General features: G+C 45.6%; 1 pseudogene; it reads left to right on the forward strand.

Moving 5' to 3' along the window:
- The first annotated feature begins 355 nt into the window (after positions 1–355).
- LOC127346543 (cysteine-rich receptor-like protein kinase 6) lies at positions 356–11,944 on the forward strand (annotated as a pseudogene).
- The last annotated feature ends 892 nt before the right edge of the window (positions 11,945–12,836 follow it).

Raw genomic sequence — 12,836 nt, forward strand, 5'->3', positions numbered from 1 at the left:
TTAAGGGATATGTTAGACATGCTCTAAGATCACCTTGTCCAAGCCCTTGTCGCCGGCGATGGTCACCACGTTGTGTTGCCTGTGTTTGCTGCTGTGGCTCGGTCGCACAGACTGGGCTGTAACCTAGTTGTTCTACATCAACATCCTTCAGACATTAGGAAGAAGGAAGGGAGGAAAAGGAAAGGAAAGAGCCAGTTGCGAGCGAGCGAGCGCGTTGACATAAACTTTCCGCGACATGATTATTTTCTGATAGTAGAGGCCTTCCACCTTCTGACGGTTGCGGAACAAAGTCTCTACCTCCTTCTACCGGCCTAATTAAACAAGAAAGTTTCTTCCTCCTCTGCAAGCTCACGCCATGCATGGCTGCTCATGGACGCACGCTGTCCTGCTCCTCCTCGCATTCCCGCTCGCCGGAGCACAGCCGTGGGCACGTTGCGACAGCAGCAGCGCCAACTACTCGGCAGGCAGCACATACGAGGCCAACCTCCTAAGCCTCGTCTACGCCCTCCAACAGAACGCCTCCTCCTCGCCGTCCCTCTTCGCGTCCGGCTCCCTCGGCAGCGTCTACGGCCTGATGCTCTGCCGCGGCGACATCAGCCTCACCGACTGCTACGACTGCGGCAACCTCGCCCGCCGGGACGCCCAAACGGCCTGCAGCCGCCGCATCAGGGACGTGGCACTCTGCTACAACCAGTGCTACGTCCGCCTGTCGGACAAGAACTTCCTCGCGTCCACCGACAACTCCGGCTTGCTATATCTGTACGGCGGTAACCTCTCCAGCAGCGACGTCGCTGGCTACAACAGGGCGGTCACCAGCCTCCTCAACGCCACGGTGCAGTACGCTGTCGACAACTCGACCAGGCTCTTCGCCACAGGGGAATGGGTAGGGCCGGACCCTGGGTTCAGCCATATCTATTCGGTGGCGCAGTGCGCGGCGGACCTGTCGCCGGCGCTGTGCCGGAGTTGCCTACAAGACCTAGTGGGACAGTGGTGGAGAATCTTCCAGCCGAACTAGAGTGGCGCCAGAATCGCTGGCTCCCGGTGCACCTTGAGGTCCGAAGTGGGACCGTTCTACAGCGGCGCTCCGATGCTCGTGCTGCCCACAAAGGCAGCCACCCCACCGCCACCGGGACCAGCCCCAACAGCTGCACCAGGCATTAGGGGAGGTATGCTGACAACAAACTCTTTATTGTTTAGGAAACACGACACAGATTTGCAAACGCATACAACGAACTGGCACACACGTCTTACCTCTACAAACATCTCTGGGAGACTAAATTCAAGAAACTGATCTAGCGGATCTTAAAACTTGCTATCGACGGGACATAACCTCCCACTAAAAAAATATTCCGCCTTTTAGAATACACCAAAGTATCAAATTAATCTAAGTTTAATACTCTGTTGAGATGGAATGCCACTGCTATTCTAACCATCCAGGTTCTTAGTTCACAACCAACTTATTCGGATTGGCTCAAACCTATCATGTTCCACTACTTACTAAAATACCTTGCATATTATTATTTGAGCCTTTTTTTAGTAGGAACGGACAAATATCAGCCGTCCATCTGAACAACTGATCAAACAGTCCAATACTTGTTGCCTAAGTATTTTATCAATAAAAGGCAAAGTCTGTGGATGAAAACGAAATCAGGCAAGTCTTTCATTTTGGTGGAGGCAGAGAAATTCATCTGTAGACCGTCAACTTTTATGTGAGGTTGAAGATGAGGTGCTAGCACAAACATTCACATGGGCGGCAATGCAGCCATCTGTAAAATCTAAGAACAGGTAGATTGCAACGGGTCTACTCGGTTGATCTGCCGAGGCCCTCATATCACATATATATAGTAGGTTCCAGGAGAGTTCGTATCGAATACAATAGTTCGGGTATACCGTTCAACCCGAATCTATCTCTATCTCTAACACCCTCCCTTAATCACAACTTAGTCAAGTTGAGATTATGTCTAAACTCTAGAAACGTTTTTACAGAAACTGGTTTAGTGAAACCATCTGCTACTTGATCCTTAGAAGGAATGAAATGAATCTCCAACTGTTTTCTTCTAACCTTCTCTCTGACAAAGTGGAAGTGTATCTCAATATGCTTGGCTCATGCATGAAACACTGGATTTGCACATAGATACGTCGCTCCCAGATTGTCGCACCAAAGGCAAGGCGCTTGAGTCAACTTGATACCAAGTTCTGCAAGTAAAGACTGCATCCATACCATCTCTGCCGTGGCATCAGCCACAGCTTTTTATTCAGCTTCAGTACTGGACCTGGAAACAGTTGCTTGTTTCTTAGCACTCCAAGAAATCAAGTTTGGTCCATAAAACACAGCAAAACCTCCAGTTGAGCGACGATCATCAATACAACCAGCCCAGTCTGCATCAGAGAAGGCACTCAACAGTGTAGAACCAGACCGCATAAAAGTCAGTCCCATATCCATTGTGTCACTGATATATCTCAGTATCCTTTTAGCAGCTGTCCAATGAACTGTAGTGGGCGCATGCAGGTATTGACAAATCTTATTAACTGCATATGCTATATCAGGCCGAGTGAGAGTAAGATATTGTAAAGCACCAACCATACTCCTATAGCTTGTAGCATCCTCAGGGCCTAACAAATCTCCCTCATATGCAGTAATCTTTTCAGATGATGACAACGGTGTAGAAACACCTATACACTGTTTCATACATGCACGTTTCAGCACATCTTGAGCATACTTCGACTGGTTAAGAAGCAACCCATCAGGAACTCGATGAACTTCTATGCCCAAGAAATAATGGAGATTACCAAAGTCTTTCAATGCAAATTCTTTGCTAAGATCCTTCAACAAAGCCTGAGTTGCATGCTCGGAAGAGCTAGCTACAATGATGTCATCAACATATATGAGCATGTAGATGGTGATATGATGCTTGCGATATATAAACAGTGAGGTATCAGACTTGGAAGCAACAAATCCAAGTTTAACAAGCTGAGAACTCAAACGAGCATATCAAGCCCTAGGCGCCTGCTTAAGACCATATAACGCCTTTTCAAGTTTGCAAATATAGTTCTGCTTCCCCCTGTCTACATAACCAGGAGGTTGTCTCATGTAGACCTCTTCTTCGAGAACACCATGAAGAAACACGTTCTTGACATTCAACTGTCGCAAACTCCATCCCCGTGAAACAGAAACAGCGAGAACTAGTCTGACAGTCGCAATTTTAACAACTGGACTGAACGTATTCTCATAGTCAATGCCAAACCGTTGTTTGAAACCTTTAGCAACGAGCCGAGCTTTATATCTATCAACAGAGCCATCTGCCTTTTGCTTGATCTTGTATATCCATATGCAGTCAACTACATTAATACCTGGGCGTGGAGGAACAAGCTTCCATGTGTTATTTCGCATGAGTGCACCATATTCTTCATCCATGGCTTCCTTCCATTGCGGAATAATCAATGCATCTTGGACATTCTTAGTTTCAGCAATAGTAGGTGAGAGGCACCATGGTATTGTACCATCTGTGTACTTGCGAGGTTGTCGAGGACATGCAGATCGGCGAACATCAAGATGACCCTGCTGCTGCACAGGTTGATCCACAGCTGGAGGAGATGCAGAAGATCCGCCACTAGGAGACAAAGCAGAGGAATCTCCAGCTGGTACTGTTGTGCTGGTCCCGCGCGACGCAGAGGATCCAGTGGCCACCGGTGTGGCCGTGTGCGGGGGCTTAGGCGGGGAAGCCGCGCGCAGAAGATCCCGCTGGGGCTGTCGCACGGGAGGACCTGGCGTGGACGCCACGCGCACGCGACGAATGGGACGCGGCAGGAGACGCGTGTGGCGCGTGATCCGACACGGATGGCGCGTGATCCGAAGGCGCCTGATCCGAGGAAGATGCCGAATCTGTCAGGAAATCAGCTCCGTGTTCCGCGCTTTCGTCTTCATCTGTCAATATTTCATGTGCACTGTTTTCAGCCATAGGAGCTCCGTTTGGAGCCAAATTTTCTCCTGCAGTCAGCTGGTGACCTGTAGTTTCCTGAGGAGCACAACATGGAGAGCTAGGAGCAGGATTAGTAGGAAAATTAGCCACATGTGAGTCATTAGTATTGTCACCCCCTTGTTCAAAATTAAGGAGAGATGGATCAAGCAATAGAATCTCGTTACGGAGAAGAGCACCAACATTTGGATGAAGATTTTGGAAAGGAAACACGGCCTCATCAAAAACAACATCGCGAGAGGCATACACACGACCCGTGGCAACCTCTAGACATTTAACTCCCTTGTGACGTGGACTATACCCTAGAAAGACGCATTGCTTGGATCGAAAAGCAAGCTTGCGTTGATTATATGGACGGAGATTGGGCCAACAAGCACAACCAAAAACACGCAGGGATTTATAATCTGGTTGAGTACCAAGAAGATGATGCACATGGGTGTCATTGTGAATAACTTTGCTAGGCAACATATTAATCAGATAGGTGGCAGTAAGGAAAGCTTCATCCCAAAATTTCAAGAGCATATGAGCATGAGCAAGGAGAGAAAATCCAACTTCAACAATGTGGCGGTGTTTTCGTTCAGCAGCACCATTTTGCTGGTGAGCATGCGGACAAGAAACAAGATGTGAGATGCCTTGAGACTGAAAGAAAGAATTAAGTTTAACATATTCTCCCCCCAGTCAGATTGTTTCGATCAAGTTTCCTTTCAACAAGTTTTTGAAAGTTAACAAAGGCATCAAAAGCATCAGACTTCTTTTTGAGTAAATAGATCCAAGTGAATTTACTAAAATCATCAATAAAGCTTATATAATAATTGTGGCGACCAACAGAGGTAGGTGCAGGACCCCATACATCAGTAAAAACTAACTATAAGGGAGCTGTAGATACACTGGTGAAAATAGGGTAGGGTAACTGATGACTTTTAGCTCGCTGACAAGAATCACAAATAGACTCTAAAGAAGACTGACTACTACAAGGAAGATTATTTTTGCTAACAATTTTCCTAACAATAACTATAGATGGATATATGACCTAGACGACTATGCCACTTTTCTTGTGAAGGCTTGACGACGATGAAGGCATGCTTTGAATCTTGAGAAGACACCAAGGAGGAAATAAAGGGATAGAGCCCACCAACACATCTGCCTCTATGAAGAATTGCTCGTGTGACCTGATCCTTGATCAAAAAGAAAAACGGATAAAATTCTATATAGACGCCATTATCAAGGGTGAAACGATGGACAGAGAGCAAATTTTTAGAGGCGGTGGGAACATGAAGAATGTTGCGAATATGAAAATTTTGAGCAGGTTGATGAACAATAGAATGACCAACATGGGAAATTTTCATACCTTGCCCGTTTGCCGTGTTGACCTTGTCAGAGCCCTGGTAGTTGTCTCGAACGGTCAAGTTGCTAAGCTCGCCTGTGATATGATGAGTTGCGCTGGTGTCGGGATACCAGTTTGTGTCAATGCTATAGGAAGCAACATGAGCTCCTTTTTCTTCGAACGAGTCATCATCACCATCGGTCCATCGGTACCAGCAATCCTTGGCAGGATGTCCATCGCGACCGCAGATTTGGCATGTCACATCCACCCATGGTGTGGTACGGTGGCGACCACCCCCTCCTGGTGCACGACCACCACCACGTCTGGCACGCTGCTGACGATCATCAGAGTAGTTTTTGTAGGTGCGCCGGTCGTCCCGACGCTCAGAACGGCGATCACCGCGGTCACCGCGGTTGCGATTGTTGGACTGCTGCCCGTACTGGTGGTGCTGGCGAGAGGCGAGGTTGGCACTGGTCTCGAAGGTCATCTCCGACGAACCGATGAACATAGCTTGACGCGCATCATAAGCCTGGAGCTGGGCATAGAGGTGTGCCAGGGAGATCGGAGTGGTAACGACACCGAGAGCGGCAACCAGCGAGTTGTAACTATGTCCGAGGCCGGCGAGGATGAAAGACACGTGCTCGCGCGTGGACACCGGACAGCCTGCAGAGGCAAGCTCATCGACGATCACCTGCATCTTGGTGAGGAACGTCGCAGTAGAATCATTGTTCTTCTTGGTATTCGCCAGGGCGATCCGCAGATTCGTGATCTTGGACTCGCTTTGAGAGGCGAACATCTCCTCTATGGCCTGCCAGACTCCGGCGGCATGCTCGATCCTCTGAACATGTGGTAGGACTTCAGAGGAGAGGGAATATTGGAGGAGGTACCCGAGGACAATCTGGTCGCGGGCGATCCAGTCGTCATATGCCGGGTTGGGTGCTGGTTCCGCCGGCTTGTCGGCGGCCTTGTCAGCTGGCTTGGTCTCCAGCACTTCTGGCGGCTCGGCATCGGTTCCGGTGAGCAGACCGACGAGGCAAGCGCCGCGGATCGGCGGGAGCACTTGTGCACGCCATCCTGGATAATTGCTGCGGGTGAGCTTGTCGGAGGGTGGAGCGCCTAGATGATACGTCGGATGAACTGACGAGGGGGACGCCATGGCAACGGCGGAAGAGTGGGCGACGGGGACGAATCGATCTCGGCTTTCGATCAGCGATCAGTGGAGACGGCGAATAAGCCGGCCTGATACCATGTAAAATCTAGGAACATGTAGATTGCAACGGGTATACTCGGTTGATCTGCCGAGGCCCTCATATCACATATATATAGTAGGTTACAGGAGAGTTCGTATCGAATACAATAGTTCGGGTATACCGTTCAACCCGAATCTATCTCTATCTCTAAGACCATCTAATACAGAAACCTTTCTTGGACTAGGTAATATATGGATCTTCTTTATACTAGTTTGCTTAGCTTAATCTTTTCATAATAACTTTTTCGTTTTAACTTTCCGTATAAGTTAAAAACAATAGGTGCATACATGCATGGCTAGCGAATCTGATGAGCAAGCTACAAATACGTAGGGAAAAAAGAAAAATACCATGGGTTGCTTTCTTAGCTCTATCAATTCGTCACCGTAACAAAAAAAATCGTCACTGTAACAACTCGTGTTCCTTCAAACTCTTATTCAGGTTAATGTCGGCACTAATCAGAGGTAGCATAGTTACTGTAATTTTATGAATAAAATTTGTTATATTTTAGGACGGAGTGAGTAACATATTCGGTCCTCACTTCATCTTGATTTACATTGAACTGAAATGATACTACTAGCTGTTTTCACGGTCTCTTAAATTAATAAATGCAAGCATGTGTCTTTTTTTAGGAAGCTCCTGTCTCATGAGGTAAGCCTGTTTAGGCGTAACAACTCTGTTTTTTGTTAAGCAGCGGTGGAGCCAATTGCATGGATCATGATAGAGTTTGTACTTCCTCTGTAATAAATTAAATTAAATATTTTCCTGATTTTGGGAAAGAAAAACAATCAGGAAGAGATTAATTACCCAGATTCCTCTTGGGGGTATGACTCAATACTAGTAGGCCACGTGACTAGTAAATTACACCGTAAAACAAATCTATTATTTTAACCTTTTATAGTTTGAGAAATTTCAGCACCAACATCTACATAGATCAAATTAGTTTTATGAAACCCCTTATGAAATATATCTTCATAGTATACTTATTTGGTATAGTACATATTGGTTAATTTAATTTAAAAAAAAAATTGGTCAAACTTAAAAAATTGACTTACAGCAAAGCTAGAATGTCATATAGTTAGGAATCAAGGGAGTACATCATTATCTTGAAAGAGGAAGATGAAGATTCAAAAGAAGTGGGTTAGGGAATGCCTTTTGGCAGATTCTTGAGCCCGTCCAAGGGACTCACGTACCTGAGACGGGGAAAGAAAAGGGTCAGCTGAAATGTAAAACGAACGATTTTTTTGTTTTTGTTTTGTTTTCCCACTAGTAGTAAAAGTCCTATCCACAATATCGCTCAGGGTGCTCCTCTGCTACCACAGTTACCACTGACGGGCGTGGTGAATATTGCGCCAGTACTATGTTTGATCAAGATTTGACCCATCCCCTAGCCATAACAACACCATGTTTAGGCGCGCCACTGCTACCTCAAATAGCAGTGGCGCACTATACATGGTACATCATCGGTATGTCTAGGGGGTGGCTGTAAATGTTGGGCACCACTTTTCGGTCCCCCCCCCCCCCCCCCCACTCTCCCTCGATTGCCTTTTAAGTTTTCAAAAATTAAAAATAATAGAAATTTTAAAAATAAAATCCTTCGAGATGCTCATGTGATATGTCATCTAGTTTTAATGAAAATTAATAGATATGAATTTTAACTTTTTTGCAAAATGACGTCATGTTTCGGTAAAAAGTCTTTTCTGGTTGCATACGACCTCCGATGATAAAGTTTTTGATATGAAAATGAACCTACGGAAAATGTTACATCCGATTTCAATGCCTACCGTTTAGCGATTTTTTAGATTCCCCAAAATCAAAAAGGAAACATGAGTTTTTTCGGCTTTTAGTTTCCAGGCAAACAAATTTCAAAAAAATAGTAGTGACGTAACAAGCCTTTTGGTGTGCCACTGCTAACTTTCCCGCCTCCAAAATTCAAATCGGCCCTCCAAAAAATTTAGCAATGGCGCACCATTTTATGGTTCGCCACTATTAACTTCCCTCTCTCGAAATTTGAATTGGATGGCCGGCCACCTACCCTTATCCACCACCCACCTTCCTCCTTCCTCCTCCACATAGTCCTCTTGTCCTCTCCTATATCCTCTCCTCTTTCTCTCCTCCTCCTCTCCATTCTCTCCTCCATCCTCTCCTCCTTCTCTCTTCCATCCTCTGCTCCATCCTCTCCTCTCCTTCAAACTCCCCGGTGCACCTTGACCCCCTCTCTGGTTGGCTCTCCTCCAACCTCTCTGGCGTCCCTCCATCCTCTCCGGTGGACCTCCATTCACTCATCCATCCTCTCCACTCCTCCCTCTCTCCTCCATCCTCTCCACTCCTCCCTCTCTCCTCCATCCTCTCCTCTCCTCCCTCTCTCCTTCATCCTCTCCCTCCTCCAGCCAACTGCTAGGTTACGTGCATGAATATGAACAATACAAATAATTCTGACAACGATAACGAGCAAAAAAAAATTCAGACAAAAAGTGCCAGATCAGATCTCGATCCAAATTTCAAATCTTAGCTGGGACGCACCTACTTACTTACTAGTGGCGCACCTAGTGTTTTTAGCAGTGGTGCACCATACAGCTAGTAGTGGCGCACCACATGGTGTGCCACTGGTAAACCAGATACATACTAGTGGTGCATCATGTTGTGCGCCACTATTAGTAGCTACCAGTGGCGCACCATGGTGAAACAGGTGTGTGTGCACTACATTCAGGATTAGTAACTCGTATTAACTATGTGGTGCGCGTGCCAGGACGAAGATCTTTCTTATGCATGTCCGTCTGGATTTGGCTGGATGTTGAGTTTCCGAAGGCTCCGCTGGCAAATGTAACAGTGCTTGTGCCTGTAGTTTGCTGATTTGGGGGGTATTCGGTCGTGAGCATCCATGCTTTTATTCCGACTGTTTGATTTCGGAGGGAGCAACGCGAAGCTCTGTTCTGTGTTGCCAGCAGATGACCTATGGTCCATGGTGTATCAGAGACGGAGAACTTCTTGAAGGCCGGATTGGAGGACTAGCAGCGGAGGATCGAGTTGTGGTGTTGTTGAGGGATTTGCTTGGTATTCTGGGTCTTGTAACAGCAGTATGCAAGTGGGGGCATCAGCACAGGTGAAGTTCAGAGTCCTACCTTTCAGGGTGAAAATCCAAGGTCTGGCTTAATTGGTTGTGCCTGGCAATGGTCTTGTTAAAGGTATTATTTTGAGAGCGGGGACTATCTCCAGGGTGAAAACCTAACATCTTTTGATCGGGCGATGATGGCGCTTGGGCACCGTTCACTTGTTGGAGGTGTCGCTGGTAGAGAGTCTGGATTTCATGTGCTGTCTTGGTGGTGGTTGTACTGTTGTTGCTAGAACTAGAGTACCGTAGCGGGACTTTTTTTCTTAGTTTTTTTTTGGCTGTGTGCATCCGTACTATCATTAGGGTATTGCGTTGTTGCATAGGCTGGGTGTAATTCGTATCTATCAATATTAATATATTCCCTTTATAAAAAAAATATTACTGCCTAGTGAGACGCTGGAAAATTGGTGGATTGTTTGCCACACATGAACTTCTGCAGCAACTTAATGAGTTTATTTTTCCTTTTTGCAACAGGGAAAACTACTTCAGCTAGTAGACTCCTTGGAATTATACTTCCAATATTGGGTGTCTCTATAATAGTTGCAATTTCTCTTTGTGTGTGGCGCAGTATTCGTAAGAAGAGAAGAACGCGAAGACCAGAGCTGTCCACCGAACGTAAGTCCTCTACACACCTTCCACTTCTTCATAATGTTCCTCAAGCACTTAACCGTTAACTATTGAATTCACTAGCCCATTCTGTTGACGACCTCGAAACTGTCAAGTCAAGCTTGCTATCTTTATCATCGCTCCAAGCGGCAACAAATAACTTCGATGAAAGCAATAAACTTGGCGAGGGAGGATTCGGTATAGTTTACAAGGTATGCTGATAGCCTTTAATTTGAAGATATAGAATTGGGCTGGAAAATTTTGTGTGTGAAATTGATCTGAATAATTGATGTACATCATGGGTAGTTTGATCAAATTGAGGAATGACAAAACTCAAGTCTGATTACTTATAATTTAAAAGGCTTAGATGAATTGTATGAATTTGTTAAATTGAAGAAATGTAGGACATTTTATTTATATATATATATATGGTATGGACGAATTACATATATAATCTTATTGGAAGATATAATCAATTCATTCAGGGAATTCTTTCGGGACAAGAAGTGGCTGTGAAGAGGTTGTCAAAGGGCTCGAATCAAGGGCTAGAAGAAGTTAAAAACGAACTTGTTCTGGTGGCCAACCTCCATCATAAGAACCTTGTGCGGCTTGTGGGTTTTTCATTAGAAGCAGGAGAGAGATTGCTGGTCTATGAATACATGCCAAATAAAAGCCTTGACACCATTCTTTTTGGTAAGAAGTGTGTGCCTAAAAACATACTCAAACTCAGTAGTATGAATTACTAATTTGGAAGCATGTGCAAGTGCAATAACGATAGAATCTTCTGTTAGATCCAGAGGAGAAACTCCGACTTGACTGGGCAAAACGGTACAAGATAATAGAAGGAGTTGCTCGAGGTCTGCAATATCTTCATGAGGATTCTCAGACGAAGATCGTGATTGTCCACCGGGATATGAAATCAAGCAACGTACTGTTAGATGCAGACATGATCCCCAAGATTGGAGACTTTGGCCTCGCTAGGCTCTTCGGTCAAGATCAGACTCGCGAGTTTACCAGCCGCATCGTCGGGACATTGTGAGTTTTGTTTTGTTTTTCGATTATGTGAGTCACGACTAATTCCGAGTAATGAATCAGTCATAACAATAACATCATTTATTATTTGCTTACATACTCTTCTTATGTAGCGGCTACATGTCTCCAGAGTATGTGATACGCGGACAATATTCTATAAAATCAGATGTGTACAGCTTTGGCGTTCTCGTTATAGAGATCGTCACGGGCCAGATGAGAAACAATGGGTCCAGCCTAGCTGAGGAAAATGAAGATATCATGAGTACAGTAAGAGCTCTAGCTATACTTGTGTAACTTGCTTAATTATTACTAGTACATGTTTGTGTTGAAGAACATATCTGTAAATTAATGCCAGGTATGGAGGCACTGGACCAAAGGAACACTGTCAGAGATAGTAGATTACTCCTTGGGAATAAACTACCCTGGAGCCGAGGTGCTCAAGTGTGTTCATATTGGTCTCCTGTGCCTTCAACAGAACCCTGTAGACCGACCTACGATGTCAGATATCATGGTGATGCTTTCTAGCGATACTACCAGTTCACTACCTGCTGCTGCTAGACCAGCATTTTCGTTCGATGGAAGTTCTGCATTTTCTCAAAATACCAACTCAAGTTTGTACAGGAACTCGTTGAATAGCGGACGCTAACGCAGGCATGCACACTTGTTATGTGTGTCTGACTGGGTGTGATCACTAGTGGAAAACGGGGCAATAGGCCCGGTCCATTTGGGCCTTTAGACCCGGTTCACGAACCGGGACCAACAAGGCGGGACTAAAGGGGGTACCCTTTAGTCCCGGTTCAAACATAAACCGGGCCTAAAGGCCTCGACACGTGGTGCGGCCAGGGAGCTCGCGGTGGAAGGGCTTTGGTCCCGGTTCGTGGTACGAACCGGGCCTATGTTTCTCTGCCGCGGCAGAGAATTGCTATTTCTCTGCCGCGGCACAGATTTCGGCTGTACCAGCGTTTCTCTGCCGCGGCAGAGAAACAGTCTGTTTCCCTTGCCGCGGCAGAGTTTCAGCAATGCATATATATATCATTCAAGAAACCACAAAAAATCGTCATGAATATATATAGACATCGTCAACAGTACACGACATAGTCAACACAGTACACGTAATGCATGCATATTTACAATACAACTTTTCCTGAACGAATATCGTCCGACGTCACGATCTTCCGATAGTGCTCTCCACCTGGGGTAAGGACCTCGGTAATAAAGAATCCCGCGATTTCCTCTTGAATTGCTTTTATTTGATCCGCTGTTATGAGAGTGTCCCGCAGGCGTGTCATCTATATTTAAAAAAGGAGATCAATATATGAATGGAACTCAATACAATAGATGGTACTAATTAAGATTAATTGTGAAAATTTGTTATCGTACACGAGTGTGGTGTATTTGGGCATCCCCACCCTTGGGACAGGACATGTCACGCATGAAGGTGCAGACGTAGTATCCACATAAGTTATTCCCTTTTTCCTGCCTCATACACTTTACGAAAAAATAGTTCGATCAAACTAATAATCAAGCATCGTATTGAA

The sequence above is a fragment of the Lolium perenne genome, chromosome 4 (genome assembly GCF_019359855.2).
Source record: "Lolium perenne isolate Kyuss_39 chromosome 4, Kyuss_2.0, whole genome shotgun sequence".
Lineage (NCBI taxonomy): Eukaryota > Viridiplantae > Streptophyta > Magnoliopsida > Poales > Poaceae > Lolium > Lolium perenne.